Genomic DNA, 17,069 nt, shown 5'->3' with positions numbered 1-17,069 from the left:
AACTCCCAAGCCAGTCCTTACGTCGCTGGCAAGGAGCCCTGGCCAAAGGCTGGGCACCCCGCGGGGAAGGCTCACGCCTTCACCTTCCTCCTCCTCCTGCTGCTGACCAAGGCACAGTCCACGCTCACACGCCCAACACGGCGTTTTGTAAGCAGCAAATGACAGAGGCATCGGGCAGTGGCTGGGATCCAGGATCTCCAACCATCTGCAAGTTTGCTCGGCTTTTGTTTCAGTTTCCAGCGCTGATGGATGGAAACGAGCTCCCAGTTCTTCTGCATTAGCATAAAGACAATTAAAACAACTTTTACCCCCCAAGGAGCTCGGGAAAAAGCACATCGCAAGTTTAAATGAGAGTGTTGATAATATATTTAAGTAAAACCTGACTCTTTCAAACAAAAATAAATCCACCCCAAACCAAAATCTCAGCTGTATCGCAGAAAACAGCTTTGTCAACAAGTTCCTGCGACTCCTGTTGCAGAGGAAAAGGCTCAGATGAAAGTCTGCAGGACTGGATGCATCCTCCTCTCTCCAAAGAAACAATAATTTCTGCCTGACACAAAAACATTTCGCTGGGAAAGGGGAACACCACAGGTCAGTCAGTACCAAAGCAACTTCAGTGTAGCTACCAAACAATTAGCTGGATAATACCTTCTCTACATGCCGGTTTTTTCCTTTCCCAGAGTCCTGGTGCAAGCAGAACTAGCAATTTGCTGGTTTTACGGCCACTTCTGAAGGGTGCAGATGACCAAATTTAAATTTTCCTCTCCTTATCACTGATAGTATTTCTACTCTGGCACTGCACATTTGTTCACTGATTTCACTTTTTTTAAAATCATTCACCTTGTATTTCAGTATAGCTTCCATCTCACATCAGCAAACAAATTCAGGCATTTTGATTTTTAAATATTTAAATTCACATTTGTATAAGCCTGACCTTGTTATTTTTTTTCCCCTCCTAAGACAAAGTGTAAACAGAAGTTTATCTTGCATTCTGATTTTGCTTTGAAGCCTGCGATTATCTGAAGAATTTACATACTCTTTCCTAGAGATTATCATTGCTAAAGTTTTGGATACAAACCTCTCCACTTTGATAAGTGATCCACCGCTTTTGGAAAGCACCTTTATGGTTTGACTTGATGTTCAAAGCTCTTTGAAAGCTGCCCATCTCCTTTCCTGGAACTGTTACATCAGGACCTACCAATAAAAGCAACAGGACATGAAAGTGAAATTCCACCAGGACTGCAGCCATACTGAAGTTGCACCACCGGTGTTGTACAGCCCTGCACATGAATAACTTCAGGTGCAAGCAGACTTGAAAAAAAGGATGCCAGCTGAAGTTGAATGCCAGCTCATTAAAAAATAATTATTAGATTTATGAATTTTGCAGCTGCAACGAATGGCCACAGTACTTTCATCAGACTACATTCCAGTTTCTCTGCTCTCCCACTTCCTTGAAATCCATCTGCTACTTGTACACTCCTTATTCATATATGGGAGTATCACAGCCACATTTTCTTTAATAACCTTGCATTAAGCCCTGTACATTAAAAGTGCTTAGGTCTTTCTGCATGCCATAAGTTGGCTCCTGTTTAGATAGCTGGGCTGGGTTTGGACTAAGCTGCTCGATCAAATTCTAAAGAAGTTTTTATTTATTGACATCTTGCATCCACACATTCGTCTGCCAGCGCTGGCTTTTGACTTAAACAGTCCTGCACGCCTTCAGTGTTTACCTCTCTGATGGATTTAGAGATAGTAAAGTTCATTGGAGCTTCTTTCCTGTTGGATATTTCTCCATGTCATCTTACGAGAAAGGCTTTCCACACTTCCAGTCATGCTTGTAACCCCTGCCTGTAACTCTACCACTTCAAATTTACCCATCTTTCACTAACATAGGCGATCAGAATGCATTCACTTTCCAAAACAAATCCCAGAAGGACTTGCAAAATAGTGTTAATCTCCCTTCCCATCTCTATTAAAAGCAAAACAGGATTCCCACTTTGGGTGGGTACCTTTCTTCACGGCTGTATATGAACAACTATCAGACCACGTTCACACTCTGGTTGAGCAGTTGCACAACAAAGTCTCCATACCTGCTTGAAGAAACTTCAGTGCTAATATTGATCACAAAGGTCAGGAAGAGCTGATGTTGGCAGAAAAACAAAGAAAACCTTTGTCTAATACACTAGAATAGATAAAAATGGTATTTATCTGTTTCTTCCTTCCGACTGTGTATTTTGCGTATGATGAGAGAAGAGTTGTTGCTTCCCCCTCCCATCTGCCAAATCCTTTCATAAATGAACAAGATGAATATTACAAAACATTTTCTGAGAAAAGCAGGGATATGCAGAAATACCAAATAAGTGATACTTTACACAGTATGTAGACAACATAAAATACTCACTGAAGAACCAGTCAAATCTTCTTCAAAGCTTTGAAGGAAAAGTTTTCTTCATTTGAAACCCCTACACTTAGCATACAGCTCCCTCAAATTGTCTTGCACTTGCCAGGCAATAGGAGCAGGAGGAGGAACAGTCCTGGCAGTGAGCACAGGCAAGACCTCACTGCACCCCTGCACAAGCAGAGAGAAACTTCCTGCCCAACCAGCCATCCTGGGGGAACCCTTCAGGGAACCAGGACATCACAGTTACACCTCACTTGCTCCACAGAGCCAGGACACTTTAAAAAAATTTACATATCCATCATTAATGGAAAATAACTCTTCCGAGGACAGAAGAGGAGGAGAGCTGACAGATCCAATCTGCCATCCCCATATACTTTCTAACTGGAATACAAATCCTGTGCTTGCCATGTGAGGTTTAGTCCAGGCAGCAAGCCAAGGCTTTGCTTTTCCCTCCCGAAGCGAAAGGACAGATCTCCCGCTGCCACGTCGCTCGCGCGGAGCCAGGGAGCAGCACCTCGTCCCCACCCAGCACTGCCCACAGCTGCAGCACAACCACGTCACTGCTGCTACCCAGCCTGGATCAAATGTGCTCAAAGGAGCTCTTATCACTGCCCAAGTGAACTCCATCACGCCAGACTGAATTACTGTACTGCTTGCGTTTCATTGCGAGAGAATGTCATGGAACCTTAAATTATAGCAGGGCCAATAATAATAACACACTCGGTCTACTTGCAAACTAACCCAGTCAATGCTGTTTTCCATGTCTTCACATATCCGAATTTTCTCCATCCCAATTCCCACATTTCACTCGCCATCCTTCCCTTGCACTAACCCAACAACTGAGGATATGCTGAAATCGATACACTGTAGTCTAGAAAAATCTCACAAATTAAAAAGGGAATAGAGAAATAAGGATTTACTAAGACAGACCAGAAGGGACTCAGATGCGCTAGCAAGGGCAGGACTGGAATAGTCTGGAAGGTCTGAGAAACTGAAAAAACTTTTCACATTTTAGAGCATAATATCATCCTGTTTGACTGCACGATCGCAAAATACCAAAAGGAAGTAAAACCGTTGATGTCTAACTTCAGAGTTTTAGATCCACAAATATTGCCTTTACAGTAACATAGCAGCTCTCACACATCCACTGAAGCAACCTATTCAGAGGCACATAAAAATTCAAGTGTAGCCACCTTGTTCCTTACACAGATTGTGGTTACAGAAGTATCTGAATGACTCGACTCTTACATTTTATCCAGAAGTAGCTGCTGTGGAAGAGATCAGAGATCCTTTTGGTTGCGTTCGGCAGAATTGCCTAATTTCCACCACAGCACCATTTCCTGCCCACTGAACAAGGCAGCTGGAACAGCTGGACAAGCACATCCAGCCCTGTTAACCGAGAGGGGAAAGGGTAAAGATAAAACACCACACACACGAGAGCTTGCAGAGAGAAGACACTTAAATTAGGTAACAAGACAATTCCTTTCTGTTTCTCATATCCTCACAGTCGTGGGTGTACAGTGCCCTGACTGCTGCTTGCAGTGCTCACTGACCCGAGGAGCAGCCTTCAAGTCAACAAAAAGTTTGCACTGTATGTCTAACGAAGTCACAGAGGATGTTTATGTTTTGTGCAGTCACTAAAAGCACCGCTGAACTTAACAAGCAATAATAAAGATCTGTTACAGCAGCATATGGAGTTGAAAAAATAAACATGTGCAGAGCAGAATGAAACAAGTTAATTTCACCACCAGCTGATACACAAGAAACAAGGCTCAGACCATAGACTTATGAAATGGTTTGGGTTGGAAGGGGCCTTAAGGATCATCTCGTACCAACCCCCCCGCCATGGGCAGGGACACCTTCCACTATCCCAGGTTGCTCCAAGTCCGCTTCCACCTGGCCTTGGGCACTTCCAGGGATGGGGGCATGCACAGCTCCTCTGGGCAACCTGTGCCAGTCTCACCACCCTCACAGTAAAGAAAATTCTTCCAACTATCTAACCCTATCCTAACCCTAAATCTATCCTTTCGGTCACTTTTCTCCACTTTAATGTCAAACTCCGCAGAACTTCTGCTTTGTGAAAAAATCTCAGAATTCCGCTTTGGCCGTAAGATTTCTTGTGCACTGCTTATGGTCAGCTAAGAATAATGTAACCTGCATGTTCAATACCAAGTAAGAGCGTGACCCTAGACTTTCAGGAAGCAAAACTGGTGCCTATGATCTGCTACTAAAATTCTCAATGAACCTTATGCTGCTTCCTATTTATAGCATTTTAACTTCTGGGCATGGCAGGAACAGCTGAGTGCTTCCCAGTACTCCACAACAGTCATTCAACAAGATATTTTCTGGGTCTTTGGTGAAATCCGTAGGATATTTCCAACTTCTGAACATGACGTTATTACCTCACCAACATCTAAGTTGACCACTATGGGAAATACAAAGTCTTTTTCGTTTGGTCCTTTAAGGTTTCTGTTTGTTGACTTCTGTTGTTTGGAAGTCCTGCTGATCTAAAATGTAACTTTGTTTTAGAAGAAATAAACCAAAAAGGACAACATACAAGTAGAAAGTTACATGAGGAGACAGGGTGGGAATGAACGACCTACCCGCTTGAGTGCAGGCAAAACACAGAAGTATCAGAAAAGCAGACTTCACTTCTGCTTCTTCGGGGTGTTTTATGAGTATTATCAGAGACCAGTAAAGTACCTACAGCAGCCTAAATAACAAACTTCTGATTAGAGAACAGTGATAAATTGACTGTCAAACAAACTGACTTACGAACATATGAATTTATACCCTGAAATGCCATAAAATTAACCCTTTATCCTCAAAACATCCAACACGCCTTTCTCACAAGTACAAAAGGAGGTTGAACTCTTCAGAGCAGAGCTGAAAGCCTGCAGGGTCACAGCGCACGAAGAGAACAGGGGTCAGTCTTTTGGCTATCGAGCCATTTTGAACTGACCCAGAATCTTAAGTATTCTTTCACTCCACAATTTCTGTGAGGGATTATTTGTGACACTGTGACATTTTCTCTGCTCCTCCAAGCCACACAAGGTCACTCATTTAAGAGGAGACAACATATGTACACGTCCAGACATCAACAAAGATATAGTGAAGCACCACTTAACTATGATTTATTACAGAATTTAGATTTATTTTTTGCCATCCCCTTCTGTTCTCCATAGCACCACCAACTTTCTGCAGCTCGTCCTGCTTCTGGGTTACTCTCCAAGCCTCAGTTCTCCGCAGACCATGTGCAGTTTAACTCCTTTGAACGCCACCACCTCTTAAACACCACAGCCAAAACACGAGGCCACCTCACTCTACCACCAATCCGTCATCTCCTTCTTTATAACGACACCCTTGCCAATCAAGCCAGGAAAGTTCTGAGCCATTCCTCAGCACTCGAGGATGGATTTTCCCTCCTCGTATGGCTGGCTGGACCCGTACCATCAACAATGCCTCAATGTATGATCCAAGAGGCAGCACCTGTGGTCCTGCCAGATGAGGCCACTTCAACTCTGCAGAAGCACGTGAGGACCACACACCACAGCCTTCCTGGGCATTTGTACCCACCTTGGGGCCAAGGCACCTGGGCTGCAGTGCTGGCCACACCACACTGCACACTTGGATGGACACATTCCTCCACCCAGCAGCCTCACGTCCACATGCCTGCAATTTTAGTCACGCAAAGGCCACGCGTCACCACCAGTGCGTGAACAAGAGCACGAAGCCAAAGGGAAGAGGACAGAAGGGAACGCAGCGTTCCACACACACAGATCTGCTGCCCCTCCCTCACCCACATCTGAAGCATTCAAGAAAAGCCAGCTAAGAGCAACCATTGTGCCAAATTAAGTATTGTGTTGCCCAGACACATGGATTGTCAGATGGGTTGCTCAAGAGGGACACGGCTCCTATGACCAAATGCTGCACCCCGAGCCCCCAGCCTGGAGCACGAGGGCAGAAGCAGCTCCCCGCCTGGTTGAGGATCGCCTTTAAAAACTGTTCAACCAACAGGACATAAATCATACAGAGAGATAATTCAAAGGAAAACCCTACTGTAGTGTCAGAAAACATGGGTGGCTAATGAATAAGTGTGTGAAAGAAAGGACGGGGAAGTAAGACACTGAGAAAAGCAGACCTTGGAATAAAAAAACCCCAAAAAATCTCACTAAAGCAGAAGCCAATTCCATAAAAATCCAGAGTGAGAAACAGTTGTTTTCTTTCATTTGCTTTTCTTTGAGCTGTCACAGCTTCTAACACTTTCCAGCATTCAAAAATAAAGACTTGTTGCTCTCTGCTCCCCAAGGCAGGCTTTGAAAACAAATTTCCTAGTTAACCTGCCAAAGCAGAAGATGTGATAGCAGCTGAATGTCCCTCTGCCCTGCTCGGGGAATGACTCAGTGGAAATCAGCCCTCAAGAAACCATCCTTCAGACAATGCAACCAAATAGGAACAAATTCCTCACCTTAAAAGTCATGGCTTCCACAATTCAATACAAGACCGTGTAATGGAGGAACACTAACACATTCTGGGGAAAACCTACAGCTTACTTTTTAACCCTTTTCCAATTTTTATTACAGTTAATAAAGATGTATCTCCTAACAAGAATCTAAAATCATTTCCTCAGAGCTTTAGAGTAGCACAAAAATATAGGATATTAGCATGTTCTAAGCAAAGTGAAGTAAAAACTGGCGAAAACAAGACCAACATTATGATGGTTCAAGCCAACCAAACACACCCCTCAAGGCCAAACACCAATTACCATCTGCCCTGCTACAAGAACAGAAGAACACACACAAGCACGTATGCAACGAGGTCTCAAACTTGCACCCAGTTCAAACACATCTAGAAGAATCATGTACAAGGTATATTCCAAGTTGCCTTATCCTGTCACAAAAGGAAGATTTTTTTGCCCCACTTCAACCTAAGCCATTACTCCTGAGACTTTAACATCATATGAAGGACAAAACACTGAGTCCACCAGCCAAGCAACACTCTTCATGGAGTCAGTCAAGCCAAAGCTGTGCCTTTGCTTTTCAAACTCACCATTTCTATCAGTACTTACAGACAAAAAAATCCCCACTATTGGGGCATTATAGACCCCAAAATATTCCACAAGCTCTGCAGTTCTCACTGGGTCTCTTCTGCTCTGTTAATACATTCTAATGAAGTGATGCTTCTGGTTGCCATATATTTGCTCGTAACAAGACACGAAATGCAATTTTTTCCCTTCCGTGAGTTGACATCACATGAGTCCACAGAAAATACAGGCTGACCAGAATGAAACTTACCCAGTGCTCTCATTATCCACAAATGCTTTCATCTTTTTTTTTCTCTGCTGCATTATTCCACATCAATAAATAAATAAGGAGCAGAGCAATGCATAATACTAAGTAACATACTCAGATCTGTTCAAGTGTCTGCAAGCTTAAGTCACTTCTGTTACGTGAATTATCATTGAATAGGGACATACTTCTACAACAAAGGGAAGTTATAAAGTGGAATGAAGTCTTTCAGCTAACTAACCACACACTAAAGGAAAATGGTAAGGTCATCCTGAAACAAAACAGGACAACTCTCTACTCCCACGCTGTTTCTGCTACCAAGGTCCAAAATAATCACTCCATCTTACTTCACTGCAGTTTTGGGCTTGACTAAAGAATTGTGCAGAAATATTTGGGGCAAAAGATAACACTGGGATTTAGGCTATAAACACTGGCATTTTATTAGTGGATGGGTGGAAAACAGAACAACCATGTAAAATTGACACAGCTGCACAGAGGCCCAGAGAACCTACAAACTAAGCAGAGCAGATTGATTTTGCTAGTTTAGATTATAAGCATGGGGAAATCTGTCCACAACATCCCAAGCATCTCTGAGGGTGGCAAGAGTCATCTAAAATTGTTGTTCATTGAAGTTTTTATTAACCTCTTGAAAGGAGTTTCTTTCTCTCTTTTCAAAGCATTCCATATGAAACATTCCTGGAAGTGTGAAGTAGATGTTGAAATACATGTATACACACATTCTATTATTAGTCCTCTGCAAGGACCTAATAATAGAAATGTCCATAATTATGTATAAGGCAATGATAAGAGACCAGGATGTAAAGCATGTTTTAAGGTATTTGCATTGCTGCCACAGAACTGTCACACACTAACACAGCACAGAAAAATCAGGCAGGCTTATCACCTTCATCTCCAGAGAATTCAAGTGTTTGCTTTCAGTTATTCTAAATGTGACGAATAACAAGATAAACCAAAACACAACAGCAGAAACTCCTCTCCTGAATCCATCTTGTCACTGCACTGAGTACCTTCTAGAATGAGGAGCAGATGCCAGAACAAGCAAATGCCACATATCAGTATTAGCTGCAGTGTTGTCCTCTCAAATTATAAAATATGCATTTAATTACTTAGGAATTGTTTGTTGCTTCATATTACAAAACTAACACTGTGCATAGCTGCAGTTTACTAAGCAGAGTATCCACATGGCAATTTTCAGTATAACACCATTATAAACTGTCACCACTAGAAAAACAAATAGAGAATGTTTCTTATGCTGTTGGCTTTTTGACTGCTATCTGCTCACAAACACCACAATTTACTTGTAAACAAAGGATTCCTCAGATGAAACGCAGAAAGCATGTCACTGGAGAAGCCCTACATTTTAACCTCTAAGCTCAAGGAAACCCATCCTTTTCCCAATTAAAAGCACCACAAAGATTTGCTCATAGCTGCACTATCTGGGACCTCCAGGGAATACTCCTGCTCAAGAACACACTTTAACACAGACAGCGTTTCTCTTGTGTACTTGCTCAACAGCACCGTCGTATTTCATCCAGAGCAAAGCACAGATTTAACATCCAGAGCAGCATTTCTGAAAGGCAACTCATCTCTCCAACACTGTTGCAAATTCCACAATAAATCACATTTAATTAGTTTGTGCGCTCCCCCCCCTCCCCCCCCGACTGTCTGGAATCCAACAGCGAGCAGGCTTCCAACTTCAATTTTGCAAAGAGGTGCTCAGAATAAACTGATAAAAACGCCAACCACCACGTCCCCACTGGAAGCCGTTTGGAGTTATCTGCTCGCTGACACACCAGCATTCCTGCCTGCAGATGGCTGTGTATCCAGCGGCTCCTATTTCCACCGCCTTGTTTGAAGAACTTCCCTCTTCCCACATACCTTCCATCTCCAGGGACAGATCACACAGGGACACTAAACCTTGGCCGTAAACAACACGGGGTTTGATACTGCTGTTTCCAAAGGAGCCTCCACCACTCGGCGGCACAGAGACAATCACCGAGGCACAGATCCTCTGGGCAACACTTGAGAAACTCTTTGCCTCGCCAGTATTTTGCACAGCTGAGATTTACACAGGGCTCCGCTGGCTTCTTCTGCTATTTATTTTATTTGCTGCACACCGAAGGTTACTGCAAACAAATGGGATTTCGATAACTTGCGGCACGTTGCCCGAAACAATTCCAGCGCACTGGGACACAATTTCCAGATTTTAAAACCCAACAGCCACATCCTTGGTGGAGCGACAGGATGCTCTCCAAGTCTGTCCCAAAGTGCCACTCCAGGTGTTCCAAAGAGGCCACTCCATCTTCCCTCATGTCTTTTCTCTGGAGGGAAGTGGCAGACTGCAGTGAAAAGCACCGTGGAGAGGAATTTGTTTGATTCAGGTGCGCTCAGGCTCAGGGCCTTTTATTTAATTATACGTATTTAGTCGGCATTCATCCTCACGCTACAAACATTTATTCATACTGTAAATGTTGGTTCTGACAACCTACATTTTTGAGGGAAAAAGTCAGTTATACTCATTAGAAAGTTCATGAATACAACCACACACATGCAGAAGTTTGCTGCATGGCCTGTGTATGTTTTCTTGCACAGATTTATGAACTGCAGAACTTTGATTGCCCTTAACTGCTTCTCTTTCTCAGAGGACATAAAGGAAACTATAAAGTGAGGAGAAAAAAACCCCAAATTCTCTGCTAAGAAAGAGGTATGATGGAGAAAATGTCTTTCAGTTCCCTAAAGACTACACATAAGAGAAAAAAAAAACCCTGCCAGGATAAACACATTTCAGATTGGAAGTTACAAACTTTTCTGAGACTAAAGATAAAATACTTGCAGTATGGAGTTACAGCTCTGAGCTTCTTGGCCATAGCAGAATATCAGCTTATTTTGGCTGCTAACGACCTTCATTTCTTACCCTTTGGCCAACTATAGGCTAACAGCATGAAAAAACCCTCTCATTGCCGTCCCAGCAGTGACCTCAAACCCAAACCAGATGGGTCCCAAAGGCACAAAACTTTAAAAAAAAAAAAAAAGTAAAATATATCACCTTCCACACAGACTCATCTCTGAGCTACATTATAAGCATAAAGTAGCTAAAAGATACTGAACTGGGAAGAACAATACATGATACTTCTGGGGCAGCAGACGTTTCTGCCACAGCAGGGTCCCAACACAACCACAAATCACAACTGCTTTGAAACTAACGAGAGGGAACCACAGAAGTGCTGAAGATTAAGAGAAAAGCACTAACAGACCGCTTCTGTGCGAGACCCGAAATGACCCCGGGAATTCGGCCAAGAATCATTTTCTTACTGGTAGCACCGGCAGCGTATTCCCCGACTGCTGAGACAGACACACGGGCCATAGGTGGGCCAGGCCGGCGGCGCACAGGGCGAGAGGAGCAAGATGCTTCCACCCGGCAGGCAGCCCTTGGCCCATTCCTGAGGTTTATGGAAGCCATGCCTTTATCTGGACTTCCAGCCAAGCACACATTGTGTCATCCGTGTCCAGACCGGCCGCTCCCCACCAGAACAAAGCGCAGACCCACACCAGTACAGGCACCCAGGCGCTGCCAGGCCTGGCACTCTCAACCTTTTTTAAGCAAGCCCTGCTGCTGGCTGCTGCTGCAAAGAATAAAAAAATAAAATAAAAGGTTGAGAAATAGCGTTCTACGCTTAAAAAAATCTGTGGAAGTTCGAAATGCCATTACCTAGCACATTGTTAAACTCGAGTTAGACTGGTTTGGCACCTTTCAGGAACGGACCGGCTGAGCCCTGCGTTCTGCAGGGTAAGCGGTTAAGGGATACAGCAGCTGTGGTTAGGGCACAGGGAACCGGGATACGTGAATCCTGTTCTCACAGACCCAGCAAGGAGTTCAAATAACAAATAAAAAAACCCGAAATTTAAAAAAAAAAAAAAAAAGCCGACAAGGAACTCCGATCTCTCCGTATCTCAGTTCCTCCCCCCCGCCGCCCCCGTGATGGGGTAACTACCCCTTTAAGGCCAGTACTTTTATACACTCAAAGGACACAAAGAAATGCAAATGAAATACAAAATTACTAATATGGAGAGAGGCAGGCTTGCCCCGCGCCTTCTATTCTACAAATATAGATGGGATAAATGGTTCGTTGCATTTAACTCCAAGCCGCACTACCTCCGCCAAAACCTTATTTAAATAGAACATTTCTGAGAACCGGGAAGGGGGGGATGCAGCTGTGGTCTTAACCTAAGAGAGGTTAAGCTTTTAAAAAAGAGTTGTTCTTTTTTCATTCCGTCTGCTGGTCGCATGCCATTTTAAAAAGGTGTCTGGCAAGCAAAAATAAAAAGTTTCCAGGGCTTTCCTTCCCCAAGCCGCCTCTGCCAGGAGCCGGGCGGGGAGAACGGGGCCGAGAGAAGACGGTCGCGCCTTTCTGCAGCTTTTTCTCCAACATACCCTCCGGATCCCGACGTTCTGGAGGGCGAAGGAGCCCCCGGTTCCTCCACCTGCCCGCACCCCCGGCCGGGCAGCGGGGCCGCGGAGCGGGGCGCGGCTCGGGGGCAGCCGCCCCGCACACACCCGCGGTGCCCGCGGCCCCCGCCGGCACCGACCGCTCCCGCACTTCTCCTCCGGGAGCCGCAGCGGGCGGGGAGGGCGGCGGCGATGACAGCGGCCGGGCCGGCCGCCCCCAGGGACAGCCGGGCGGTGCTGGAGCGCCCGTCCCGCCGCCGGCCCCGAGCGCGGCCGCTCCCGCCCGCCCGCCGGTCGCTTCCCGCGGCGGGGAGGGGGAGCCGGCGGGGCGGGGAGAGAAACTTTCCACCGAGCGCGGCCGCGTCCCGCCGCCGAACAAAAGAGCCGGGACCGGGAGAGGCGCCGCGGGGCGGGGGGACGCGGCTGCCCGGCGCTCGGAGCGCAGCGGAGCCGCGGGGCTCCCCGCCCGGCGCCCGCTTCCCCGCGGCGCCGCCGCGTCCTTACCTGCGGCGGGGCGGTGCGGGGCGGCGAGTCCCGGTTAGCTGGAGCGAGTACCGGGAGGGCTCGGCGGGGATTCCGCCATGTCAGTGATGTCGGCACCACATGGGGCCCCGGCCGGCCCACGCTACCGCGCACTCTGGAGTAGCGGCTCCCGCCGAAAAGGCGGCCGAGGCGGGCGCGGGACGGCGGCCAGCCCCGCTGCCGTCCCGCCCTCGCGCCGGGGCGGGCGTTCCTCAGGGGCGGCGATGGCGGCCGGCCCCCTTCGCCTCCGCCCGCTCACGGGCCTCCGCCCGCTCGCGGGCCGCCTCGGCCGCCCGCCGAGAGCCGCTCGTCGTTGCTTAGAACCGTAGAGTAATAGAATTAGAGAATCATCGAGGTTCGAGACGATCCGGTCCGGCCGCCCGCCCGGCAGCACCGCTGTAATATAACCCCTAAACCGCATCGCCCGGCGCCGGGTCCGGACGCCTCTTTAACATCTCCAGGGATGGTGACAACACGACCGTCCGTTTCAATGCCACACCACCCTATAAGTAAAACATTTCTTTCTAATGTCTTATCTGAATCTCCCCTGTCTCAGTTTGAGGCTGTTTTCCTCTAGTTCTGTCGCTGCAGGCGTGGGAGAAAAGAGCATCCCCCAGCTGGCTAAAACCTCCTTTCGGGGACTTGTGGAGAGGGATGAGGTCTCACCTGATCATCCTCCTCTAGATTAAACAAACCCTCCCGCAGCTATTCCTCGTAAGATATATTTTGTAGATCCTTCACTTATTGCCAAATATCACCCCTGGAGCACACATCATCCTCTGTGCCTCCCCCTGTCCACCCAGACCTAGCCAGGGCTGTGTGGTTGTGATGGATGTTGGAAAGTTGCCACCAAAATGCCGTTTCTGACAGGGCAGCCCTTTGCCCAAGCACTTCCAGGCTGAGGTCAGTGCATGTCCCCATCCACGTCCTCCCCCTGGCATCCTCTACAGGTGGCTGCAAAGGCAAGGCCCGTGCTCCCATCACTGTGGTCATTCCTACATTCCCATCGATTGCGAGTGAAGAGGAAAACCTCCAGACAATAATTTTCAGGGCTAAAGAAATGCGCTGACTGATTAAATAGTGCAGCCCTAAAGAAGAGAAGTTTATCCCCTGGCTCTGGAAGAGAGCCCCCGGGAGGGGCCGTTGTGGCCATTCACCTCTCAGCGCTGCATCCAAGCCGTGGGGGAATCATGACTGGAGCTTTAATCTGGTTACAGGAAAAGCTTAAAATAGGACTTGGCCTTACCCCCACCAGAGATTGCAGCCGTGCTATGAAGGGTCTTTTGATTTAGCCTTGGTCCTTGGGGAAGCCAACCTTCCTCTGCAGGAGCTCATCGCCCACACATCCTGTGCTCTGCCTTCTCTCCATCACTGTATTCTTCAGTGTTGCTTTTCCCAACAGCTTTTATCAATGATTGACCCACTCTATCCACCACAGCAAGGTTTCCTTTCAAAAACTGGAAAACCCTCTGGAGTCTGAGGCAGCCCAGGTGTATTTTCTTCAGCTTCCATTAAAATATCAACACAAACATTTTTTCCCATAGGACTCCTTGATGTTCTGCTTCTTGCTGAAACACACACTAAAGAAAAATCGGTTTGGCATCAAAGCTGAGTAAAAGCATCGTGCCCAAATAGGCTTTTTTGTACATGACTAAAACCCAGAGAAATGAAAATAAAGTTATCTGAAATAGATAATTCCTACAAAAATAACAAATCGGCTATTTTCCCATGGGAAAGATTTTTCAGTGTGGAATGGTGAACCAGCACTAAGTATTGTTCGTCGCTAATTGCGAAAACTTTTGTAATGCGTAAAATCTAAAAGTAGAAAAATGTTTTGTTTTCTTATTGACCCAAAACATGCAAACTTTTTGATGGTCCTGGATAGAGTTACAGACCAGATGAGATTAATTATTCACTAGGGTTGTAAAGACTTTACTTGGTCTCATAGACTGTTTTGTGGGGGGGGAAAAAAAAAGAGAAAGAGAGAGAGAAAGGACAGTGAAGGCATTGGTTTAATGGGGAAAAATCACTGACACGGGTTGGAAAGTTATGGAAAAAGATAAAATTGAAGAGTAAATAAACTCAAACCTGGAGAAAGCAAAATGAAGAGAAATAAAGAAGAGGAAAGAAATGGAACCATTTCTTCTTTCAAACCACATCTGATTCATAGCTTTTCTATCTGATGGGCCAAAAGTCCAGTCCTCATCTGGAAAGTCAGAACAGGGGCCCCAGGCACAGGGACATTTCCAGTCTCACCTGACACTGCAGAAGGGCAGGCTCACAAAAACTAGAGCAAGGTCAGCCTGGACCTGGAGCGAATGTCGCCTTATCCTTGGAGCTGCTTCTATTCATCCCCACAGCCCTGATGAACTGGAAGAGCAGATGGTTAACAGCAATAAACTGATTCAATGGAGCCTGGGCATGGCTCAGGAACCCAGGGACAGGGCAGGCGAGAGTGAAGCAAGGATTGCTTTCCATCAGGGAGTTCCTATATAAATAACAGATAAAACTATTTCTCCAACAGCTTAGTCCCTGAGCCAGCTCATCTAGGAAGAGCATTAATCAGACCAAGAGGAAACGTCTCTTGCCACTGAAAAAGGAAAAGGATTAGGTTAAGCGATGACACAGCAGCGACGGACAAGTCACACTGGAGAAAATGACTGACCTAAACTATCATCCAAATAAATACAGACCAAAGCTATGAGCTAATTTTTCTGTTTTGATGAGTCTGGGTTGGTTTTTTTTTTTTCAATAACATGCATATTTATCTTTTATCACAGTGAGATCTTTCTGTTTATTCAGGAAGCGAGTGGCGTCAGAAACGCGATAGCGCGTCTCTTCCATCTCCCTTCCCACGTGTGCTGTTGCAGAGGAGCAGGATGAAGGGGCTGTGCTCTGTCCTTCTTTGGTCTTTCTGTTGGATCTCTGTCCCCATGACAGTCGCCCTGAAGCTGCAGATGCAGCAGGACCAGACAGAACCCCCAACTCCTTTCAAGATGGGATTGTTTGGCCATCACACAATAATGATTTTGGCACTGTTGACCGAGGCTGGATCCAAAGCAGTTCTAAATCCTGTATTCTGCCATCATCTCCATCAGCCATCCCCTCCTATTCGGTGGCAAAACCCAGAGAGGGGCCCATGTCTCTGCACAATCAGGATGTGGCCTTGGAGGTCAGACATCATTGCCAAGGCTCTGAAGACAGTCTTTATTCTCTCAGGGTACTTCCCCTCACATTTCTGATGGGATTTGAGTTAAACTCTTGCTATTCCCACAAGCTGCATCTTCTGTATTCTGTAGGGCAGGCAGGCAGAGATCTTGGCATCGGTGCTGTTTGAGAGCATACAGAGCATGCTTTGATTGATTTTTTGCTGAATCCTGTGTTGGTTTTTACCTGGGATATACCGCCCTCAGTCAGTTTTAACCCTGCATAGCACCAGCATAGAGGGTGGATGTTTCCACTCAAACGCTGGATGGACTGTGGCTGCAGGAGTTTTCTCTCCGTGTGCATTATCACACCTCTGTGGGGTGAGGACTCAGGACTCAGAGTCCTAACAGTTTACATTCATCCATAGCTAGAGCTCCAGGTTCACACTTTTTAAATTTTTGTGCCAGCAGCAGCTTGGATGAAGAAAGACAGAAGTACTCAGCAAAATTGCCTTTGGTGACCTCTCAGGCTGAGAGCATGGTCCTGAAACATCCCTAACTTGGACCTCACCCTTCCACTTGAGAGGTGGAATGGGCAGGATGCTCAAAGCAAACGTGGAAGATCTCCTCATAAAAATATCCAGAAAAAAATGATGTCTCACCTCTCCTCCCTTCCCCTCCTTGTGATAACATAACTTACACCTTCCACAGAATAAAGAGAAGGCCATATAATCTGTTCTTTTCTTGTTTTAAAATGCCTCACAAACCAATAAAGTTAGTGCAACTTACACAATTGAGTACTCAAAATCAATCATACAGTACAATCTGGTCATGGTAATCTTTTCTCACTCTTTTATGTGACAAAAAAAATAAATAATAAAAAAAACCCCAAAAAGCTAAAGGCAAATTAGATTGTACAGATTAAAACACAATAATCTCCTTGAATGCTTAGAATGCTTTATTTTCGAGATAATGCCTGTGGAGACTGATACATGCAAGAAAATCTGGGTAAGTGTGTGTAGTTTATAATGGTCACTTTTACTGCAGGGAATCCAAAATTCTGCAGGACAGTCTTTCTAAATAAGTAGGGCATGTAAACATTAGCGCGAACCAGAATTTCTGTCTGTACCTCTCTATTTAGAGGAAATGAATGCCAGTTATTCACTCAGCATATACTCACAGGTTTGCATTCATGAACTGGCCAAGTTTGTACTCATCATATTAATTAGCAGATTTTTCCCTTT

At 45.8% G+C, this 17,069-nt stretch overlaps 1 protein-coding gene across 1 annotated transcript in view; it reads right to left on the bottom strand.

Moving 5' to 3' along the window:
* Positions 1–12,799, bottom strand: part of FNDC3B (fibronectin type III domain containing 3B) — a 185,319-nt gene extending 172,520 nt beyond the window's left edge. Inside the window, exon 1 of the mRNA XM_066193735.1 lies at positions 12,662–12,799. The gene's annotated coding sequence lies outside the window, so the exon portion shown is untranslated. The remainder of the gene's footprint in view (positions 1–12,661) is intronic.
* Between the last annotated feature and the right edge of the window lie 4,270 nt (positions 12,800–17,069).

This window comes from Chamaea fasciata, unplaced genomic scaffold (genome assembly GCF_029207755.1).
Source record: "Chamaea fasciata isolate MVZ Bird 193981 ecotype frontalis unplaced genomic scaffold, bChaFas1.0.hap1 SCAF_11, whole genome shotgun sequence".
Classification (NCBI taxonomy): domain Eukaryota; kingdom Metazoa; phylum Chordata; class Aves; order Passeriformes; family Sylviidae; genus Chamaea; species Chamaea fasciata.
The sequence above is the reverse complement of the archived record's forward strand: the minus strand, read 5'-3'. Positions and strand labels throughout refer to the sequence as shown.